The sequence below is a fragment of the Prionailurus bengalensis genome, chromosome C2, assembly GCF_016509475.1.
Source record: "Prionailurus bengalensis isolate Pbe53 chromosome C2, Fcat_Pben_1.1_paternal_pri, whole genome shotgun sequence".
Taxonomy (NCBI): Eukaryota; Metazoa; Chordata; class Mammalia; order Carnivora; family Felidae; genus Prionailurus; species Prionailurus bengalensis.
Window position 1 is genome coordinate 69,722,405 of NC_057350.1, and position 16,553 is coordinate 69,738,957.

General features: G+C 47.4%; 1 protein-coding gene across 1 annotated transcript in view; it reads right to left on the reverse strand.

The window, feature by feature from the left end:
* Positions 1-16,164, reverse strand: part of MYLK (myosin light chain kinase) — a 212,911-nt gene extending 196,747 nt beyond the window's left edge. Inside the window, exon 1 of the mRNA XM_043594342.1 lies at positions 16,000-16,164. The gene's annotated coding sequence lies outside the window, so the exon portion shown is untranslated. The remainder of the gene's footprint in view (positions 1-15,999) is intronic.
* Positions 16,165-16,553: the final 389 nt, after the last annotated feature.

Here is a 16,553-nt window from a genome sequence, read left to right on the forward strand (position 1 = left end):
AAGCCTGTTCCATGGCTGGACAAAGACACGCTGACACAATCAACTCCCTCTTGACTACTTAGAACATTTATGTTATCAGGGCCACATGTTGATCATCTGGGCCAACCAAGCCAGGTTCATCAAGTTTATGCTCCCAACAGAGAAGAACCCCCACTTAAGGGTTAAAATGCACACAGCCTGTCCACATACACACCGCTGTGTGTTTCTGAGCACCTACAATGACCACCACAAGCATAAATAAGATGAGAGGTTCAACACAGCGTGTTAGACGCTACATCCTCCCAATATGGTGACATAAACACTGCGGGAAGAGTGAGAACACACGCCTTCCTTCTGACTCACTGCCAGTGGCCTCCATTTGCTCCCATGATCTCCCTCCCTCACACCCTGGCTGTCCTCCCCACCCCTGTCCTGCCTTTCCTTCCCCATCGAGGTGGAGAGTTCTGGGTGAAAAGTTCAATCTGTAGTCTGAGCAACACAGGTGGATGGGGCATCCTTGGGTCTGGCACTGGTGTTTGCCAGGCCTGGGCCTCTCTGAACCCCAATCTCAGGTTTGCACTGGCAGTGTGTCAGCAGGAACATAGCAAACTGTAACTGACCTTCCGGAGAGAGGAACCTCTGCTCAGAGGTGTCAGCTCAACTGTCTCTCAGTGGGGAGGAGAGAGCATCTCTCTCTGCCAACCCTCTCTCAGGAACAGGGACACTCACATGCAGGGGGAAAGCCCTTCCCCACATCAGCTACCAGGGAAGGAAGTGCAAGGCAACAGGAAGATCAACAGGCCACCACCAAGTATTCGCTGGGGGACCTCGAGGACATAGGGTCTGGAATCCTATTGAAGAGGCCTGATTAGCAAAAGACAATAGAACCACAGGGACTAGGAAAGTGGGGTTGGAAACAAAATAGCTAGTGAGGCAATGGCCTGATCACAGGCCCTAAAACCCTTCATGGCTTTCCACTCCTGGACCCAACAATTCTACACCCTGTGCGGGACACTCCGCCGACACAAAAGCAGCAGTTTCTCAGCATCAGCCTACAGGGGAACATGGCCCCAACATCTGCTGGGTGTTAAATGTTCTCTGCCCCACAGGAACAAGATTGGCACAGGACTCTGAAGAGAAGTATGCTCTCTGCCTCCCTGCAAACACCCATTCTAGTTGTTAGAGCATTTTCTTCTAAGCACCTCAGGTAAGCTTCTATCCAGTGGGCACAGCCACCAACCAGCTAGGCCTCTCCAGCCATGGCTGATTAGGCCCAAAACAGAGCTTCCTGCGTGTTTATCCATACCAAATATAGCCACTCAGTTACCAGTCCACTTCTAATTACTAACCTCCATTTCTCATAGTTATAGAACATTTAACAAACTGCTGTCATCTGGAGCTCTTACCATTAACGTGTAATGCAGAGAATCAGTTTTTGCTCTTAGTCTGGTGTTTCAGCATTACCGGGTGTGCCGTGTCACTTTTCTTGGAGAAAGCAGTCCCTAGGACTTCCCAGAGCCCAGGACCTGATGTGGGGAGATTCAAGACATGAGATACTCAAGAACCCTTGCCATCAACTTTGCTCTGCCTCACAGCTATCGGTCAGGGCTGGGTGCTACCTCTCTAATGGCTTGTCCCTCTTGGTTTCTGGGCCCAAGTGAAAAATCAGACTTTGCTTTTAATGGGACCTGCTCCCTGTGGCATAGATAAAATGAAACGAGAGAAAGATCAGTGCCGTCTTATTTACACCGGTTTCAGTTTAAGTCTTCACAATGGTACTTTCTCCCCCATGGAAAGGTCAGGTTCTCCCACCAGGCCACTCCGGGGAGCTGGGATTTGGCATGAACACCTGCTTGCTCAGGGGTCCTCTCTTAGCTGACCTCGGAAGGTTCCTGTCAAGTATGTATATCCTGGCCTCCAAAGCAAACCTCTCTCTCTCAAGTGAGGCCATGTTTTTCTTTCCCCTTATGTCTTAACCGGAGAGTTAAAATAGTATTCACGTGCTAAAAGGTAACTTCGGGCTTAAGTCCAAAAAAAGTCAAAGGGAGCTTGTCCCCACACTCACCACTTGTATTCCTCAACCAAACAGCAGGACAAAAGATTCACAAAAGGCCCAGCCATTTCTTCACTTAGGCAATCCCCAAAGCATTTATCTGTTTGTTCATGTACAAAGTGAGGGCATCTGTCTGGCTCCTCTGTGGTCTGGAACACCTCTGGGCTGAGACTGTCTGTAAGAGATGCTGCCTAAAGAAGGTCCTTTGCCTCTTCTGTCGCAGGCAGGCATCTTGGGGCACTCAGGGTCACACTAGTTCTCCTGTGGGCACAGGGGAGGAGGCCTCCTCCACAACCCAACCCCATTTTTCCTGCAACCCAAACCTAGGCGTGGCTTCCAGGCTGAATCGCAGCTGGTCAGCTTGGTGCTCTGCACAGCAATGGGCTTCCCCATAAGCCTGCCTTGACAAGGGCAACAGAACAGAGGGTAGACACCAAGAGGTAAACAGAGCCCACCCCAGGCCAAGCCCCGATCTGCTTAAAGTTACCATCTTCTGCCATTTGAAATTATTTCTGCACTAGCCATACATGAGCTTTTCTATTAAAAGTCAAGAACTTCTCTGAGGAGAAATGCTCCCAGGTACACAAACAGGGGAAGGCTCGGCTGGCAAATTATCTACTTGCACTGCTTCTGCTCACTGAAAATTTTAACGGTCATGCACCAGATCTGTGGGATGGGTGAAGAAGGAATCAAGGAGAGAGGAGTTCCTGGCCAGAGCAAAATACAAATTCCAGCTACAGGTGGGGAAGCTTGGGAATAACCACCCTGATTAGCCTTCAACTAAACAGGAAGTGGGGCAGTATTCAAATGTTACACCTGGGCCACCTCTCCATCAGGCTGGGCCCACTTCAGCATCAGGGAATCTTAATCCATTCACTCTTAAGTGCTTGAGGTGACCAGAACAATTATCATCAACCTAGAGTGGCCTTCCCCTTCCTTTTCAACATCTAAGGTGACCATGTGACAGATTATCCAAACCAGGACTCTTTTGACAGTGAAAAGGGATCCTATTAATCCTTTTGCCAGGACTGCCTAGGGGAACCAGGATGAATGTGTGGCCACTCCCATCCTTCCACAGTCTTCCTAGTCTACATGTGAGACGTGACTTCACAGACGTCTTCCTTGGCCACATTCACCCTATTCATGCTTCACCTGCCTTCAGTTCAGGAAACGGTTATGTTATTTCACACACTGGGTTATATTTGGACATGTTCTCATATGTGTCCTTCCCCCTCTTCTAGACAGTGTCTTGATTGCTGACTCCCTGCGTGAACTTTGAACTCACTCCAGTCCCCCTCTTCCAGACTCTTTTGTCATTGTTCTTAAACAGTATCTGCTAAAGTCTAGTTGTGGAAAGGGTTACAGATGACTTTTTTCCTGACACAAATACTATCATTTTTCATGTACATTTCTCCTGGGTTTTTTTTCTATATATGTACCTTTCAAATCAAAATTATATTTATATAGGGGCACCTGGGTGGCTCAGTCGGTTAAGCGTCCAACTTCGGCTCAGGTCATGATCTCATGGCCCATGAGTTCAAGCCCCGCATCAGGATCTGTGCTGACAGCTCGGAGCCTGAAGCCTGTTTCAGATTCTCTCTCTCTCTCTCTCTCTTTCTCTCTCTCTCTCGCTCTCGCTCTCGCTCTCTCTCTCTCTCTTTCTCTGTCCCTCCCTCCCCCACTCACACTCTGTCTGTCTCTGAGAAACGAATAAACCTTAAAAAAATTTTTTTAAATTATATTTATATAATATCAATGCCTTCATTTTCATACTTTTCTTCAGGCTAAGCCACAAACTTTTTCCTGGTTATGGAACACTCTTTATAAGTCTCATTTTTAATGACTTTGCAATATTCTGCCAAGTGGATGAACCATAATTTACTCAGTCGTGCCCCTGTTATTTACCATTTAGGTTGCTTCCAATTTCACTAAAAACAGATGACCTCACAAGTCACAGTTTCATGCATATAACTTTTCCTTCAGTCTAGATTATTTCCCCAAGATATATTTTAAGAATTTCAATTACTGAGTCAAAGTGCATGAAATTTTTATGGCTTTTGCATCTGGGTCCTCTTGATTCATGTCAGCCTACTACCTGGGCTGGCTCATGGCCCCCTAAATATTTTTCTCTCCTTCTTCAGCTCCAGTTTGAGCTTGAGCTCCTTGATCTAGTTCCAGGCCTTAAGCAAGGGCCAGGTCTAGGGATTCCTGCACAGTTTGGAGGGATGTGTGCTTAGATATCCAACCAAGTTAGGCAAGGCTTGGGAAGTGAGGCAAGTGTTGAGCAAGACGGGAAAGGATCCAACTGGAAGGAGTCATGAAGTTCAAGACCACTGTTGTTATCAAGCAAAACCTAAAGGCCTTCCACCCTCTCCTATACAATGTTGCCAGTACAGGTAGTTCTGGAATGGCATGGGCAGTCTTTTCCATGCAGCTGAGTCCTACTCTAATCTCAAAGTCCCACCGCTCTGAGGCCTAGATCTAGCAGGATCTATAACATGGGGTCACAGGCACCTATCCAGGACCAAGTTCCCACGAATCTGTGAGAAAATATGAAAACAAGGATGGTGCATGGTTTTGCATACACTCAATGTACATAGTTTAACAGGCCATCCTTCAATCTAATTACCTTTTTGGTAATTAAAATATTCTCTCATTCATTTGTAAAAATGTCCACAGCTTTGTTTAATTGGTAGTTTGTTCATCACTTTTTTAAATGTTTACTTATTTTTGAGAGAGAGAGACAGACACAGAGCATCAGTGGGGGAGGGGCAGAGAGAGAGGGAGACACAAAATCTGAAGCAGGCTCCAGGCGCTGAGCTGCTAGTGCAGAGCCTGACGTGGGGCTCAAACTCACAGACCAAGAGATCATGACCTGAGCAGAAGTCAGATACTTAACCGACCCTGGAAACAGCAGTGAATGCCACAAAGGCACCGTTGGCAAAAGCACCCGACAGCTTTTCTGACTGTAATGTAAGGTCCTGACGTTAAGCTTTTGGTTACTGAAGCATCCACTTCAAAGACATCCATCTCAAACAAGCACACCGCCAGCTACATGCTAGATGAAGAGCCAAGTCGCCCCACCCTCCAAGTTCGCTTTTTAGAGAGCTGTGGTTGACTTAAACCACTGGTCCTTTGACCTTTCCCTTCCCACACTTTAATTCCCACTCTTAGGTTTTAAATTTACCAATAAAGAGTGATCCTGGGAGACCCTAGGCCCCCACCTTTGGCCCCAGAAAAGCAGAACCCCAAGACAGCTCTCGCTCTCTCCCCATGACCTCACTGTGTGGCCCCAGGCATGCCATGTACCCTCTAGGACTCATACATAAGTAATAACCCCTGTCTTTTCCAAGTTCCCTGATGCTTGTTGCTAAGGTCTTATCTTGTAATAAGGACCACAAGGTCTGGTCCAGCCACAATGCTGGCTCTGGTCAGGGAAATGTCTGTGAGGGCTCACCACAAGCAGTGTGGGCCCAGGTAAGTGCTACCAGGCATTTCTGCTGATGGCGGCACCAGGGATAAGCTGACAGAAAATATGGCCCCTTAGCAGAGCTCAGGCTCTGTCTGGCCACAGTGTCTGAGAGGTTGTGGGGGGAGGGTGGGAATCACATCTGTAGATCTTTGCATCTCTATGGCAGAATGGCCTGCACACTCAGTTCTCATTAAACATTTGCTGAGGACAGGGTTTTAGAAAGACAGGAACACTTCCTGGAGGGTTAGTGGGGACACTGGTTTCATGCACAGCGGAGGGCCGGGAGACAGTTAGTGGGGCAGGGTAGGGGGGAGGCGCGGTGAAGTCAGCCAGCTGCCTGGCTTCCAACCCTAGCCCTGCTGCAGGATCTTCAGCCAGTTCTTGAATCTCTGTGTCCTCACTTATACAATGGAGAGGATGGTAATAGTACTTGCCTCAAGAGGCTGTGAGGACTGGAGCCCTCAGCGAGTGCTTGGCATACCAGCAGCCCTCAATAAATGTGACCCGGTTGTAGCAGTAAGAGTAGCATCAACCAGGTGCTAAGAAAACCAGCTGAGTGTGTTACCATGAAGTCAGATGGAAAGGTCACAGCCTAGAGAACCAAACTGAAACCAAAGATGCATCTGACTGGCCAGAAAAGTTAAGGATATAACAGGGAAAATTAAATTTGTACATGAAGGAAGAAGAAGAAGAAGAAGAAGAAAAAAAAAAACTAGCCACACTTTCCCTTCCTTCTCCATGGATGTCAATGATAGGAAGCAATGAAATTGCGTTGATGTCAATAATAGAAACCCGATGAAATGCTCCCGCCAAACCCAGCTTTCTCCAATGATAAGCGCATGCCAAAACCTAACCACAAATGGCCAAGATGAGTTGGGGGAAGCAGAATTGGGATACACAGTTCAGGGACTTTCCTGAAGTATGGACATTCCACAGACAGATAATTTCCGGTGCCACAGAAAGCTCTGGAATTTAAGAAGTCTGAGGGAGGGTGGGGTGGACTGGAAAGCAGAACATTGGCCACAACCAGCAGAAGGACAAAGGCCCGCATTCGCAGAGGCTGCTCCTAGCTCTGTGACTGAAATGGAATGCTGTACAAATTTAATATCAGTGATGCAGATAAAATAATGTCAGCAGACTGGATAATTAAAGAATTTTGGCTCACTTCATCACCCTCTCACTTTCTGGAGGGAGGTTAAGAGGAAGAGGAGATGGGTCCAATAAACCAAGAATTCCTCTGAGTTATGAGTATATTTTTAGTTACTCCTGACATCTGGGATAGCAGAGACATTATTTCAGGATCAAATCCTGATCATGCCCTTTACACTGGGCTAAACATCACTCTCAAAAATCCTTTGATGAAAATGTAATTATTTTAAAGATATGCACAGGCTAATTGAGACCATATTGAGGGAGTCTTTAGCTTCCAAAAGAAGACATTTCTGGCTGAGTGCAACAGATGCCATTAAAGCAGTTGCCACCATTCATTCCTCACCATCTCCCCAAGTTCCTCCCTGGACCTGCACTTGAACCAGACCTGCTCCACTCAGGACCAGAGCTGCCCAAGACCAGACAGTGACCACTGGGTCACAGCCAGGTCCTTACAGAGGAGTACTGGATCCAACCACTTGTTCCCACTTGCTTTTTAAAGCATGGGCTGTTGACAAAGAAAGGGTGAATCACAGAACCACAGATACAGTTAAGAGACCACAGAGATGTCATAATTCAGCCTCCCACCCAGTATAGGAATCCTGTTCTGTCCCAAACTGGGCAACAGTGGGTCTGGTGTGTGTGAGGCTACTTGATAGAGCCTGGTCAAGCCAGGAGGCTGGTGATTATAGGCTCAGAGAGGGATGGAACCAAACCCATCAGAGTTAGAGGCAGGACTGAGCCAACATCCTGGTGGGTCCCTTCATGAGACAGAGCAGGTCTACAGCTGAGATGGACTTCTCCAGCCCCTTAGGGTGGGCTGGAGTCCCCATTTAGGACACAGCCTCATCCGTGCAGGAACTCCCTCTGGGCATGCCTGACAGTAGAGAATTCTTAGAAAGGGGACAGAAAGGGATGGCAGGGGAGGGAGTTTGGGCCACTGTGTTCAGCTGGGCCTGCTCTCTTAGGAAAGGTCTAGAATATCTCACTAGAAACCTCCTCCTCCATCACCTAGCTCCTGTAGAGAATAGAAACAGAGGTGCTTACTGAGGGGCCATTGACAGATCCCACCCATGGCATCCCAAAAGGCAATCTCCCAGAAAATCCTTCGAGAAGTTCCCACATTCACAAGCAGCCTATTCCATTGCAGGCTGAGGGATGATATGCCTCCTAACTGGACCCCATTCTGCCCCCCGGGGTCATGAAGACTAAACTCTACTCTGCTACAAGACATGCCTACAAATATTTGAAGACAGTCACCATTTATCCTTTATCCTTCTGTAGACAAGACACCCTTGGCCCTTCCACTATTCCTATGCGGCATGGTTTCCAAACCCTTCCACATCCTCAGTGCGTATGCTAGTTTCACCATGACCTTCCCTGTGTGACCCTGAGGGCTGAAGAAAGAACAGAGGAGTAGAGTGGCTAAACACGCAGGTTTGAATCCTAGCCCCATCAACTCACTGTGCCTCAGTGTCCCCCACAGTTTCCTCAGCAGCACCTGATAATCTTAGTTATGAGAATTACACAATGCATGGACAGCCCTTAGAACTGTGAGCCAATAAACATCTGACTAAGCTCTAGCTATTTTTTAACACAATGCTTCGCATATAAGAAGTATGTAATACCTACATAAATCCTGTAGTTGGATGTCTCAGTCCCATTACTCACCAGCTCCTTACTGATCTAACAACAGTACCACCTCTGAGCTCTGATGAGGTAAAGAACGAGGTCTCCTGCTCACTGCCTGGTGAGTAACAAGGAGGTGGTAACACCAGCTTCCTTTCCCTCTCTATCGATGCAGCATGTGGAAGCCATTCTCCATGGTTCTTTCTCAGTTCTGCACATCTTCCAAGTAGAAGCATGGAGTGACCTTGTTCCAGACTATCTTTTCAAGGATACCTATGTCGTAAACAAGCGAGATCATGTACGCCTTTGGAGCAAAGCACATGTACACTTACTGTCCATTATACAAGATTTGAGTTCCCTAAGCTCAAGATTTCTCTCTCCCATGTGCACAGGTGCCACCTGGCCCTCTGCATCACCCTGTTGGGACTGAAGCTCAAAGACCCAGTGTGAGAAAATGCTGGTACCCAGGCCACTGTTATCATTGTGAATCAAAAAGTCATTTATGCCTAACCCACAGGTCCCATGACACCGTAGCTAACTCATTAGCTTGCACTCAGGTGAAATCTCAGACCCTCCATGGTTATTAACCATAACCTAAAGAAAAGGTAGCAAAACACACTCTCCCTATAGTCTTTAGCTTAGACTCTCATCAACCTCATCACATTCTGTCCATGTTTAGTTGCTTCAAAAAAAAATTGTAAGTGAAAAATATTTTTATTATTTTTTCCTTATCTATTTTTATTGATTTTCATCTTCTTGATTTTCATCTAAAGTTCCCTTCATTTGAGGTCCTTCCAAGGCTTTGGTTTGAAAGAGGGGAAACATCTGTTGAGTGGGAAGACCTCCCTTTTGAGTCCCCGTGTCTGGAATGCACAGACCACAGTTTCTCCTCCCATGTCACTCACTTCTCCCACCTGACCAAGCAGGCCCTCCTAAATCCAGATGCTCACCCACAGTATCAGACCCTGGGCTTGTGTTGTATGAACTCTTGGACAAGCTTCTACCTGCATTCCATTTGTGGGCAAGGAAACTGCAAGTCCTGCCACCATCCCAGGACGCTTGTCACTCTCTCCTCACCCTCCACTGAGAGCACTAGGTGGGCCTCTCCATAACAACCATATCACCCCACAAAAGGTGGGGGATGCCTGATCCGAAGGATATGGCACAGCTGGACGTCAGCAGGACGCAAGCTGACATAGTTCAGAAGAAGAGGTAAGAACACCGCGGATGTCGTCCTGGAAATCTGGCCCAGAACCGCTCTAGCTGCAACCCAGAGAAAGCTGAGATCTGAGCAGGCAGCTGTATGAATGGGGCAACAGGGCGGAAATACTGCTATGAATGTGCTCCAGACTCACCCCAGGCACTGAGAAAAGAACACAGTCAGGGATAATGTTATGAATACAATTTCAACTCATCCACTACAATTTCAGTTCACCCCAGGTAGCTTAACGGGAGGCTGGTAGATATGAAAGTTGTCAGTGGTTCCAAATCCTCCTCAGGCACCATGAATTAATCAAACGCGATCTCTTCCCCGTGCCCCCTGCACCACTTGCTCACATCAAGGGTTCATGCGCTTCAGTAACTCTAGCTTGTAGAAACCACTGGCTAGTCAGCTAAGCCTCCAGTGATTTTTATAGTTTTCTCCCTTGGGTGCTTTCTTGCATTTTATAATTACCTTCCCTCCCCACTACAAAAGTGGGGATACCTAGGTCTTGGAATCTGGTATTAAGTTGTTAACTTTATATTCTTTTCAAAAATAAATAAACCAATAAATCTCTTGAACTACAATGCTTTTCCCTTATTCTTCTTTTTAATTTTGGGGGTTTTATTTTTAGGTTTTACTGTCTAAAGATTTCTTACAATATTTTTAAGCATGACAGGCTGTCCCAAGATGTCAACATCTGGACATAAGTTACTTGCAGAACTGTGGCATAGTTTTCTTTCTTTTGAAAATTAATTAATCTGTGATGGTTTTAATGGGTATCAAATTAATAAAAAGAGCTTTTATCTTAACATAGTTGTTTTTTTTAATTTTTTTTTTCAATGTTTATTTATTTTTGGGACAGAGAGAGACAGAGCATGAATGGGGGAGGGGCAGAGAGAGAGGGAGACACAGAATCGGAAACAGGCTCCAGGCTCTGAGCCATCAGCCCAGAGCCCGACGCGGGGCTCGAACTCACGGACCGCGAGATCGTGACCTGGCTGAAGTCGGACGCTTAACCGACTGCGCCACCCAGGCGCCCCTATCTTAACGTAGTTTTAGCAACAGGCTTGGGCTTTATCAAGCCCCATGATCAGGATCACCTGGAAAAATTTAGTTATTAGGTTCCCAGGGTAACTCCAGGGGATGGACCCTTGGCTTGCAGGCTTATTACCAGCTTAAACTCTGGAGGGCCAAGGATCTGCCCTCATTCCACAAGCAGGGTCTCCTTTATGCTGTCGAGGACTCTCAACTTCTGGTCCTGTCTCATCAAGATGGCCTCCCATCTCTTCAAAGCTCTCAGTGTCCCAGCGGAAACTATTCCTATGCTTTCCTATGATCCTATGAGTCCTCTGGTTTCATTATGTCTACATAAGAGACAAGAAACAGGACAGAATCCAGTTATTATCCCAGACTCCTGATGGCCAGGAAACTCATCTCTCTCCTTATGCAGATTAACTCCTAGTGTGCCCAGCCCTTAGGGATCTTTGAGGCTGGTCTACCCCAGACACTACCCCCAGTCAGAGATGGCCAGACTTTCTGGCCCAGTTACTCCCCACAGATACAGATCGATGGAACCCAGTCAACAGAAGAGGCCATGACAGCCCCCGAGCACCACCACAGAACTCCTGTCCAGACTCAGGTCCCATTGGGACTCTGCTCTTTGTCAGGACCTGAACTGCTGGTTCTGAATCAGGTACCTCCAAGGGAAGTCATTACAGGCTCCTCCATCCTTCTTAAGCCACAGAAAGATAGATAGATAGATAGATAGATAGATAGATAGATAGATAGATAGATGCGCATATTTTGCAGAGACAGAGGTAAAGAATCCAACCGCCGCATCAATCAACAGCCATTCAAAGAGTTCCTGACTTTTCAGGGCCCCCCTTCCTCAGGAGGGAACTATATGACTACATTTAAGGGGCCAATCGCTCCCCAAATCAGGAATCTGACAGTCCTGCTTCCTTCCTGCTCTTCCCATCTGTCTTCTTTGCCACCCAAGTCCTTCTACTCAGAATTGGGATATCACTGGCCTCTTTGCCAAGAGCAGGACTCGTTCTGCCCCTTCCTCATCAACACTGTTCCCACAGTCCCATTGATGGATGACTCTCTAAGCAGCTTCTACAAGTAAGTGTCCACTCAGTAGGTGATTTAGCCATAGCTTTAAGTGGCTCCAAGTGCAAGCAGGAGAACAGTGAAATAATCCCTGGCTTTGGTGAGTTCCCAGTCTAATGGGGGAGACAAGGCCCACAAGCACATAAAAATCCAGGCAATCATCTAGAGGACACTATTCTCAGGCTGGTAATATATTTAATGCTTTCAGCTGCACTGGCACAGTCACCTCGTCCATCTGGAGAGACACTCTTCTCTCTGGATTGGGTGTTGCACTCTCCTCTCTTTCCTCCTACCCTCCCCTCTCTTCCTGGTCTCTAAGTGATGGCCTGCTCACCCCCCAGGGGATCAACTCCAGTCCCATGGCTTTATATGTGGTGAGAGGCCAGAGATTGCCAAACCCATCTCCCATTCTAACCTCTCTGCCAATCTCCAAAATGTTACATCCAATTGCCTACTCCACATCCCCACTGGTTTATCTAACAAGATGTAACAAGAACTCTCAACTTTCTCCCGTCAAATGTGCTCCTCCTGCAGCACTTCCCACCCAGACCAAAGGCTCCATCATCCACCTGCCTACCTTTGTTCTGGTTCTGCCTCCATTCTGATCACACGTCACCAACCCCATGCCACCAGCCATCCAAGCCACCAGCATCATGACCCTAGACCCTTGCAGAGGTCTAACTGCCTCCCTGTTTCCACACTGCCTCCCCAGTCAGTTCTCCATTCAGCAGTTGGACATGTCACTCTCCTACTCAGCATGCTCCGATGACCACCTACAGACTAAAATCCAAACTTCTACCATGGCCTGTAAGGCCCTACCTCACCCGGCCCTGCCTATTGCTCCAAGCTCACCTGCTATCACACTGGGCCTCACCCTCCACTCTACAGCTGGCTGGCCTGCCTGCTGCTCCTCTGGCCACATCAACTTCACTCTTGCCTCAAGGCCTTAGCAGTGGCCAGTCTCTCTGCCTTGAATAGAGTTCTTCCTCCAGATCTCAAGACTCACTCGCTCACTTCACTCTGTCCTCTGCTGACATCTCACCTCGGCAAAGAGACCCTCCCTGACCACTCGATGATCCTTTGAAAAATAACCCTGTCCCAATCCTCCCATCCCCTTACCCTGCACTACTTTTCTTCACTGAACATTAAAATCAACGACAGACATTAATGTCTTCCTCTCTCCCTAGAAGGAAAACTACCCGAGAGCAAGCACTTTGCCTGCTTCATCACTCAAGGACTATATGATGAATGAATGAATGAATGAATGAATGTACGTCTGATACATTAATCAAATCAATGTTAACCAGATTGACATAGATTACGTTCTTTTCTTAGGAAGAAGGCTGACTTTCTCATAGTATAAGGGATGTTACAATATTAATCAAGACCCTAATGCCCAACTTTTAAAGAAATATGATCAAACCCTACATTTAATTACAAGTTATATATCAAGGAACATAAAGCTCTCTAAATTACATGTGCTTTCAGTATAAAAGAAGAATTACAATGAAGCCTAGGGAAATAACATTTTGATGCAATATAGCACCATAGTTCATTGTTCAAAGTTTATTTTATCAAAAGCAGAACGAATGTCTTCATTAAGAGTGTGCAATTCACGGGGCGCCTGGGTGGCGCAGTCGGTTAAGCGTCTGACTTCAGCCAGGTCACGATCTCGCGGTCCGTGAGTTCGAGCCCCACGTCAGGCTCTGGGCTGATGGCTCAGAGTCTGGAGCCTGTTTCCGATTCTGTGTCTCCCTCTCTCTCTGCCCCTCCCCCGTTCATGCTCTGTCTCTCTCTGTCCCAAAAATAAATAAACGTTGAAAAAAAAAAAAAAAGAGTGTGCAATTCAGAAAAGAGATTTTCCACAGGCATCTCTGAAAAAAATGTATGGAGGAAACTAAAGGTTACTTGCCCTTCTGAGAAGTCTGTCAAGAAACATTTGCATCTTGCTAAAGGTGCCCAAATCATCTGTGAGCAGCCCATCAGCTCAGACTTGAAGGAACTCCAGAGAAGAGCTCCAAGTTCCAGCCTGACTCTGTACCAACCAGGTGTGTCGCTGCAGCTCTCCTTCAGGGGCCCCCTTTCCTCATCAGTGCAGGGAAAAGAGTACTGGATGATTTCCACAGTCCCATCTGCTCTAGCTTTTCCAATGAAAATTTGTCCTCTTTTTTCTCCTTGCAAATTTCCCTGCCTTGAGCATAAAATGGGTAACTCCACAGAAAGGGCTTCTTACACAGCCCTCTCCCCAGCACCCGAGCCTCTACCTTCATCCTGATTTTAGCCAAGGCAAACCTGCCTTCAAAATAAAGGACTTGCATTAATTTTTCCATCCTTTGATCTTCTGCTTCTGCTGCTTCACAATGTCAGAGTGCCTTAGGGCTCGCCTCTCAAGGGAGCAATGCTCATGCATACACAGTGTTCACTTTGATCCAGCCTTCCCTGAATCCTAAAATAATGCCCCCCATCTCAGCCATACATTCTGTACTTTCCTTCAGGCAGTAGTAAGACACTGCTTTCTCCCTTCATCAGCCACTTTAGAGTCCAACCTCATAATTACTTTTTAAAAATTGCTTTAAAATTACAAGATCTTTTTTTTTAACAAAAGGACAGAACCCATGTATTTAGTTTTGTCTGCCAAAGCAGCCTAAGAGTATTCTCTCTCTCTCTCTCTTTTTAATGTTTATTTATTTTTTAGAGAGAGAGAGAGATAGAGAGAGAGAGAGAGAGAGAGAGAGAGAGAGAGAGAGAGCATGATGGGGGATGGGCAGAGAGAGAGAGGGAGACACAGAATCTGAAGTAAGCTCCAGGCTTTGAGTTGTCAGCACAGAGCCTGACGTGGGGCAGGAACCCACAAACCACGAGATCATGACCTGAGCTGAAGTCAGAGCACCTGGGTCGCTCAGTTGGTTAAGTGTTCAACTCTTGATTTTGGCTCAGGACATGATCTCACCATTTGTGAGTTCAAGCCCCACACTGGGCTCTGCAGTGACAGCACGGAGTCTGCTTGGGATTCTCTCTCTATCTGCCCGTCCCCTGCTTGCTCTCTCTCTCTCTCTCTCAAAAATAAGTAAATAAACATTAAAAAATAAAAATCTTTTAAAAATAAAGTAAAAATAATTTTTTTTTAATTTTTTTTTCAACGTTTATTTATTTATTTTTGGGACAGAGAGAGACAGAGCATGAACGGGGGAGGGGCAGAGAGAGAGGGAGACACAGAATCGGAAACAGGCTCCAGGCTCCGAGCCATCAGCCCAGAGCCTGATGCGGGGCTCGAACTCACGGACCGCGAGATCGTGACCTGGCTGAAGTCGGAGGCTTAACCGACTGCGCCACCCAGGCGCCCCTAAAAATAATTTTTAAGAAAGAAGCTATTCTCCCACTTCAATGATGGAACCATACTTCAAAGCAGCCTTAGAACCTTGGGGGAAATAATCAGTGTTATAAAATCACAGACTATGCTTCTTTTCACTGATTGCTCTTTCCCCCTCCTCCTTCTCACTTGCTTTGCTTCACTGAATTGGTTAGGACCCCATCAGCCTCCTTCACAGTGAGAGTCAACAGACCACTTCCCAGGCTGCCACTGGCTGAGGACCCCTCAAGTACTGTAATCACAAGACCCCAAGAAGAGGGAAGAGGGTAGCAGAAGGAAACCCATCTTCCTCACCAGTTAAAGCTACGAAAGCAATGGACCCCGACCCCTAACTTTCACATATGATATCCCAAAAGATCACCCAGACTTTTGAAATATAATTGAGAATATTGACCACTGTATAGCTGCCCACAAAGGCACCATTTTTGTTGAGCAGAGTCACTCTACACCTACTCTCAATGGGATTTCCCACTGACCAGAGTGACAATGATCACGTCTGTGAAGCAGGGCCAGTGAGAGCTCTTGGTCAGGACCTGGAACAGATGGGTTCCACAATTAACACAGAATTTGAACTGTGCTCCACCCCCAACGATGGCTTCTTGCTAAGGAATCAGAGAGTCAAAGGGAAAATCAAAACCAAATGCAGTTAACCAGAGCACCTTCCTGGAGTAGCAGGAGGAAGAAGCCTGTGGACAATTTGGAAGGATGGAGTACTAGTTTGGCAGCATAACGGTTTCTAGCAGAAACCAGGGCACCCAGCAGATACCGAATCTTGTTTCCTGGCTGGCTTCAATGACAGTTCCCACCAACTCCACCAGTTCTAGAATTCTGACCAGCTAAGCCAGGGTCAACAGATAATGCTCAGTAAGGCATGCTGGTTTCACCCCCAGCTGTCTGGGCACCTGACCAGGTGTTCATCTCACCTTGCGGGCACTATTCTGCCCTGGCTGCCCAGATCCCCTCTCTGTCATCTCCTCAGGGTCGGCTGGGGAGGAATGGTCAACGGCACAGTCTGAACCCTGCCCACTCACCAACGTCTCCTCTGCTGTTTGTTGTGGCAACTGGGCTGGGAGCACAGGGCAAGACGTCCTGGAGGTCTGCTTCCCTGTGGGCTCGTGGGGCCCTTAGCTAAGAAGCTCCTGAAGTGTTTCGGATGGCAGCAGGGGCAGCCCACTGGAAGCCTCCTGGCCGGTGCCTGGTGGGAAGGAGGAAAGGCAAGATAAGTCAGGGACACACGTGCACAAGGGAGTAGGAGCAGCTGGGAGGAGGAGCACATCACTCAGAGAGGCTGTGTGGAAATGTCCCAAGGACAATAGGTGCTTTTATTACCAAGTGTGGGGGGGTTATGGGTTTAAAGTTCAGGATGAATAGTTACAAGGAGAACCAGAACTGGGTGCTTCCTTCCTCCACAGAGGACAGAATTCAGGAGAACTGAGGAGGGCAGAGCTGGGGTGAAGTCACAGGGTCAGGGGAGAGGCCCTGGCAGGGGTGAGGGAGGAAGGCCACAGAGCAGGTAGTGGCTGTTGGGCCCTCTGGAAAGAGCTGGTACGTGGGCGATCAGGGGCCTGGCTTCGGTGACAAGGCC